This window comes from Macaca nemestrina, chromosome X (genome assembly GCF_043159975.1).
Source record: "Macaca nemestrina isolate mMacNem1 chromosome X, mMacNem.hap1, whole genome shotgun sequence".
In the NCBI taxonomy this organism is placed as follows: Eukaryota; Metazoa; Chordata; class Mammalia; order Primates; family Cercopithecidae; genus Macaca; species Macaca nemestrina.
In genome coordinates this window covers 66,676,968-66,684,440 of record NC_092145.1, presented here as the reverse complement: position 1 = coordinate 66,684,440, position 7,473 = coordinate 66,676,968, and the positions used below count along the sequence as shown (strand labels likewise).

At 38.3% G+C, this 7,473-nt stretch overlaps 1 pseudogene; it reads right to left on the bottom strand.

The window, feature by feature from the left end:
* Window positions 1–304: 304 nt before the first annotated feature.
* LOC105488003 (transmembrane protein 184C pseudogene) lies at window positions 305–1,577 on the bottom strand (annotated as a pseudogene).
* Between the last annotated feature and the right edge of the window lie 5,896 nt (window positions 1,578–7,473).

Sequence of the window (7,473 nt, the reverse complement as noted above, 5' to 3'; positions counted from 1 at the left end):
AGAAATCAAGTCTAGGTCTAGGAAATTTAGACAGATTACCTTTGATGTACAAAACGTATGTGTATATATGTGTATATATATGTACACACACAGGATTTTATATATATATATGAAAATATATATATGTGTATATATATATGAAAAAAAAATATATATATATATCTCCAGTAGTTGTACCTGGCTTTCAGTTATTTTTGTGTTGAAATTTCCCTTTATTCATGGCTTTTCCCAAGCACAAAATCCTGAGCCATGGAATATCAGGTAATGATACAATATCGTAATTGCAATTTGATTTCCACACTGTTCAGGAATCCACAGATTTATCTGAATTTTTTTCTCTCCTATAGTATTATTAAGTATTTCATCAGATATTTTAGGCATAGTAGCCGTAGTCTGGGGAGTGTCAGTGTGTCCAAATCCTTATAGTGATCCATGGGTCAAAGTAACATAAAAGAGGCTGTGGAAATTGCATCTCCATGATGATGATAATAAGCTTGTATGCTCATTCTGATTGTGATTCTCAGGAAACAAATTTTTCCTATGATGTCTCCTGACTGTCCATCCAATGTGCCTTATTTGTTCAAAAATACTAATATCTGAAACATCCCACATGGCAAGAAAGGAATCAGAGCATGAGCCATGTTCTGCTTCTTGGAGATATGGTTAATGAGAAAGGGTAGTGATGGGCAATAGCAACAAGGAACCTCTCAATGCAGATATAAAGTCCTGGATTCCCGGAACCACAGCTTCTACAGTTTGCCATTTCCATACATGCTTTTCATAAATAATGCCAACTTTTACCATCAAAGCAATAATTACTACTTGCCAAAAAGAAACAAAAAATACCAGCTTTACACAAAGAAATTTGCCAACATGTTGGATTGGGCTCAGTTCTTCCTTTAGATTTTTATAAAATAGTAGAAGACAATACATGGCAAACAATTGTGACATGTTGTTTATTATAACTAAATAAGTCTAAGTATATGAAAAGCTAATCATATATAGCAAGCAGTTCACAGATTAAAACAATGATGGTGGTGAATGGTCTGACAACTGTATACTGTAATATGCCTAGTTTGCCTAAACAGCAATACTTCTACCATAGAGTATGATAGACAGCAACATAAAGGAGGAAAATGTTTCAGCTGATCTTCAGCTTCAATAATTAGCACCAGATTTCAATAATAGTTAGTTAGATAATTGGTAAGGAATCTCATAAAGTTGTAAATGACATAAGCTTTATAGAATTCTCTGCAGGTATGCACATATATTGCAATGCTGGAGTATCCAATTATCTAAATTGTAAATGGGTACCATCCAAAGAATCCTTATGATTGGTTTTTGTAGTTTAGGTTGCATATAATGCACTAACTGTAGCAATATAGGTATTGTCAACAGCAAAAACAATTCCAGCGATAAACCAAGCTTTTGGTGTGCATTTGAATCTCCAGTTTCTGTAGTCCCCACATTCATAAGGCAACCACAACCACTATGGACACCAGGTAGATGACTGCTAAAGTTCGAACCCACTGTCTCCAGTTCCTCCAGGTACAAGTGCAAAGCATGTTTTTGTACAAATCAGCTCTGAGTGGCAAGGGAAAGGAGCTTGAAGGAGATTGTAATGGGAACCCTGTCCTTTGTTTTGTCAACTCACATACTATGGAGAAAGAGCTGTTGTGTCATTTTACCAACAGCTTAAGCCACCTCCTTGGCCAGAACTGTGTTTGTGCTGCTGTTACTGCTGCAACTGAGGCCACTCAGGGTGCTACCTTGCACACTCCACTTCTGCCCCACAGCTACATGCCCGCTGGCTATTTTCTTTGAGGACTGAGATTCCTCCCTCTGGTGTCTCTTCACCCAATTCTGCTGGTAGATAAGGCCTCAGGATTTCCTCACTCATTCACATGGAACATCCCCTGTGATGGAACCCAAGGTCCAACCAGGACTTTTAATTTAATGTTTTTATTAATGAATGCATTAGATTACAACTTGGAAGAAATCCTGTATTAGTATCTCAACTGTCCTAAGAAGTGAGTTCTACAAGTTTCCACGAATAAACTTGATACTGAATCCCAAGGATACTTTACATATATTCATCATAAATGACTGCCTGCATTCTGAGTTTTGAGAGGTTCTGAAGTGCCTACCTACCTCCAAATATCTCTCACATCAGACTGCTGTAAAAGCTAAAATCAATACATTAGGACCACTGCTTTGGACAGCATATCTTTAGAAGGCCTAATATTAGTACTCGATTTTTATCAGGTAAATACATTCAGAGTACAGGATTGAAAAGAAAATTGAGGAGAAAACTTATTTTAGAAAGTTTGGAAGCAAATGGTGTTGACCCTAAGGTGAAACCAGACATCGTCTGCATGAGAATGGGGCACTGGGTTACCAAGTAGCTGAAAAGCTTCTTAATCTCTAAGGGTAAAAGTAAACCAGAAAATATCAAAGAAAAGCTAGTGTAGTTTAATGATCAGGGATGACAAATAACATAAGAAAATTACTAGAGGGAAGTGGGTGGGTAAAAAAAACTTTATTTGCTTCATACTAGCCGTGCCTACCCCTACTCGTCACCCCAGTCTTTTGGGTATAAATACAATTACACTTGAATTTGCTTAAGAGGAAAACAATCAGTAGCACTATTTAGCTGTGCTATTAAAAAAAATCTTCTCTCAGAGTATGGAATAAAATAATTGGAAGAAGCAGCAATCTATATGAGCAAGCATCCTCTACAGGAGATAACACAGGAATAGACTTGGGGAGGAGTTTCCCAAGACTAGAGGAAGAATCACAAAGAGTTCACATGAAATGTCTTTCTTCTGAAGTGCTCAAAAGACTGTGTGAACACAAAATACCTTGGAGGATGGCTATCATGGTGTCCTCAGGGTCTTCATTATGAGGTGAATACATTTTTTCTGGTTTTGCCTTGTACTGAATTCCTTACTAGAATATATGGTCAGGTACTCAAGCTCCTGTGTATTGCTAATGTGCCTCTATACATAAATAATACAAATTGTATATGAATGCCAAAGTGCATGATTTAATTATATCTTTAATGTCTCATCATATATTTGAAGTTCATATCATTTCATTGGTTTTCTTTCCAATTTTTCCCTTGGGTTAAAGACAAAGTCTAATAATGGAAAATAATGAAATTTCCTTCAGTTGAGAATGTCAATGTGGTTGGTATTCAGAATGGGTTTTCTAAAGGGAAGAAATTAAGCATGGAACTTTTAGTAAGACAAATATTACTATATATTAAATCTGGACTAAAATTTAGATGCTACTCCTTAGCTCTTAATGGTACTTAACGTGGCTATTTTTCTACAGCATAAAGTAATGTGGTTGGAGGCAAGGTGGGATAAATATAAAATCTTTTAGCCAATTGAAAGATATATCCACACAGTGATATTTTTAGTTTCAATTTTTATGATTGTATATGTGTGCATGTGATTGTACGTGTGTGATGTAAATCATCCTTGCTACAGTACCTGCCTTGAAATTATTAGGTTGCCTTCCTTAACTCTCACTCTTAGTAGAGGTGATTCTGCTATAGGGCAGATTACCAATACAGCACTGCATCAACTAGCACTATTTGCTATGTCCATAGAGATATGTCATTACCTAAAGATCTCCAAAATGTCATTAACTAAAAAAGTTCAAGATATGGATATGAAAGATTAGCCAAATTTTAAAATATGTTTTCAGAATCCTCCATCCAGGAAGTTGGTCCTGTTATTATTATAATAACTGGGGCAAATATATCTATGCTTTCAGTAACTAGTGTGTAATATTTAGTTCACATAATGGATTATGACCTTTTCCTGAACCCTCTTCTTTCCCTTCCTACAAAATATAATAGGATTAAGAAATACCATATGTATTATTTTATACTGAGGAGCATTTCTTAGATATGCTAACAAAATGATGAAATTCTTTGCTTACAGAGTAACATCTTTCTGGCAGACTCTAATAGTGGTAAAATAAAACAAATTGCATCAACCTGTTCACTTTAGTGCAGTAGAAGATATATTTTTATCTTAATCCATTTATATAAATATAGGCAAACTTATGTAGGTAAACATTTATTGAGTAGGTAATCTGTGCCAGACACTGTTCTAGATCATATATGGGAATCATTAACCTGAATATGTTTACTAGAACATTCTATTATTAATAATGTCAGAGAAAAGAGGGAATACTGTATATAGTTTTGACTCTAACAGTGAGTCTATAGAACATGTAAGTTTATGTATACTAAATTATTTTATGTTTAAGATCACCAAACACTTCTTTATTGCCAAAGTCATGAGTAATTTTCAGTCTAATCTGCTGGCACACCATGATGTATACTTGTTATGGTACCATTTACCGGCTCCTCTCTTCAAGAAAATACTGCCCAGATGACTTATAGAACTGTGAGCTAAATAAATGCTTGTTGTCATAAGCTACTAAGTCTGGAGGGTTGTATGTAATGCAACAACAGTTATTTCAAGTTTGGGGCTATCCCTTGTGAATAGAACTGGTATAGACATTCTTGTATGATATGGTTTGTCTCTGTGTCCCCACCTGAATCTCATGTCAAATTGTAATTCCCAACAATGCGGGAGGGATCTAGTGGGAGGCCATTGACCATGGGGGCAGAATTTCCCCTTTCTCTTCTCATGAGACTGAGGGAGTTATCACGACATCTGTTTTTTTAAAAGTATGTAACACTTCCTCCTTTACTTTCTCTCTACTGCCACCGTATGAGGATGTGCTTGCTTCTACTCTGCCTTCCACCATGATTGTAAGTTTCCTGAGGCTCCACAACCATGCCCCCCCGTACAGTACAGGAACTGTGAGTCAATTAAACATCTTTTATTTATAAATTGTCCAGTCTCAGGTCGTTCTTTACAGCACTTTGAGAACTCACTAATACAGAGAATCAGTACTGACAGAGTGGCGGGTACTGCCATAAAGACACCTGAAGGTGTGGAAGTGACTTTGGAACTGAGTAAAGGGCAGAAGTTGGAACAGTTTGGAGGGACTAGAAGAAGACAGGAAGATGAGGGAAAGTTTGGAACTTCCTGGAGACTTGTTGAATGGCTGTGACCAAAATGCTGTTAGTGATATGAATGGTGAAGTCCAGGCTAAGGTGGTCTCAGACGGAGATGAAAAATTTATTGGGAACTGGAGTAAAGGTCAATCTTGCTATGCTTTAGCAAAGAGACTGGTGGCATTGTGTCCCTGCTCTAGAGATCTGTGGCACTTTGAACTTGAGAGAAATGATTTAGGGTATCGAGTGGAAGAAATTTCTAAGCAACAAAGCATTCAAGATGTGGCTTGGTTGCTTCTAAAATCCTATGCTCATTTGTTTAAACAAATTACCTGAAACTAGAATTTAAAAGAGAAGTAGAGCATAAAAGTTTAGAAAATTTGCAGCCTCAGTATGCAGTAGAAAAGAAAAATCCATTTTCTGAGGAGGAATTCAAGGCTGCAGAAATTTGCATAAGTAAATAAGAGCTGAATGTTATTAGCCATGTCAGTGGATATAATGCCTCCAGGGTATTTCAGAGACCTTTGCTGCAATCTTCCCATCACAGGCCTAGAGGTGCAGAAGAAAAAAAAAATGGTTTTGTGGGTCGGGGCCTTGCTTCTGTGTGCAGCCTTGAGACATGGTGCCCTGTGTCCTAGCTGCTTCAGCTTCAGCCATGGCTATAAGGGGTCAAGGTATACTTCAGGCCATTGCTTCAGAGGGTCAAAACCCCAAGCCTTGGTGGCTGTCACTCAGTGTTGGGCCTGCAGGTATGCAGAAGGCAAAAACTGAAGTTTGGGAACCTCTGCCTAGAATTCAGAGGATGTATGGAAATGCGTGATTGTTCAGGCAGAAATCTGCTGCAGGGGCAGAGCCCTCGTGTAGAACCTCTGCTAGGGCAGTGCAGAGGGAAAATGGGGGTTCAGAGCCTCCACACAGAGTCTCCACTAGGGCATGGCCTAGTGGAGCTGTGGGAAGAGGTCCACTGTCCCCCAGGCCCCAGAATGGTGGATTCACTGACAGCTTGCACCGTGCATCTAGAGAAGCCACAAGCACTCAACGCCAGCCCTTAAAGGCAGCCATGAGGGCTGTACCTAAAGAACAACAGGACTGTAGCTTCCCAGGGCCTTGGGAGCCCACCGTTTGCATCAGTGTGGCCTGGATGTGTAACATGGAGTTAAAGGATATTATTTATAGCTCTATGACTGCCCTGCTAGGTTTAGAGGTTTATTTTGCTGTGGTTAGGGACCACGGCCCATGACACAGCCTCAGGAGTTCCTGAGAACATGTGCCTAAGGTGATGAGTTACACCTTGGTTTTATACATGCTAGGGAGACAGAAGTTGCAGGCAAAGACATAAATAATATATGTAAGGTATACATATGTTATACCTTAATGTAAATAATTTATTTAAATTATACATTGGTTCCACCCAGATAATTGGGACATCTTGAAGTGGTGGCTTCCAGGAAATAGGTGGATGTAAAGATTTTCTGATTCTTAATTCTCCCTGAAGAGCTGAATTCAGCATAAACAAATGCTTGAGTTTAGATATGGGAGTTGTGGAAATTAAGGTTTTTATCAGGTACATGAAGCCTCCATGTAGCAGACTCTAGGAAGAAAAGATGGTGAATGGCCCTTATCAGACCTTAAAAGATGTCAGAGTCGCTGGGAAAGGCCTAGCAAGGGAAGAAGATTCTGTACGGAATGCAAATTTTTTCCCACAAGGAACAGATTTGCAAGGCCATTTCAGCATATGTCAAGGAAATATATTTGGGGGTAAATATTTTGATTTCCTTCAGGGACTCTTATCTGTCATATGATGCTATACCAGTTAGGTTGAAATTTGGTCATAGAATTATTGCTACAAAGAGTCTGTTTTCTCGGTCTTAAGAGCACTGTTTTAATGTCAGTGCTGTCTATTGTGTCTAAACACCAAAGGGGAGAGGTATGTGTCATATCTGATTTCCCCTTCTCATTATGGCCTGAACTAAGTTTTTCAGGTTTTGTTGAGTTCTCCTTGGCCAAGAGGGGTTCCATTCAGTCAGCTGGGGGCTTAGAATTTTATTTTTGGTTTATGTTTGCCATGTAATGAGAATAATAGCTAAAAGTTATTAAGTACTTCTTATGTGCCAGACACTATTATGTGTGGTTTACATGAATTCACTTAGCAAATATTCTCAATAATGTGAAAGCAGGTGCATTGTTTTCCTTAATTTTACAGAGGAAACAGGAACAGGGAGTTTCAGTAACTTGCCCAGGATCCTGCAGATAACAATCAGCAAAGCCAGGCTTTAAAACCAGGCAGCCTGATTTCAGAGTCTGTGCTCAAAGTCATTATGGTACACTGTTCTTGATCATTTGAATTCTGGAGTTAAGCATCCCTGAGCTAGAATGGTAACTCTACAATGTTCTCACTAATTCTGTCACCCTATATGTTTCTGTTTACC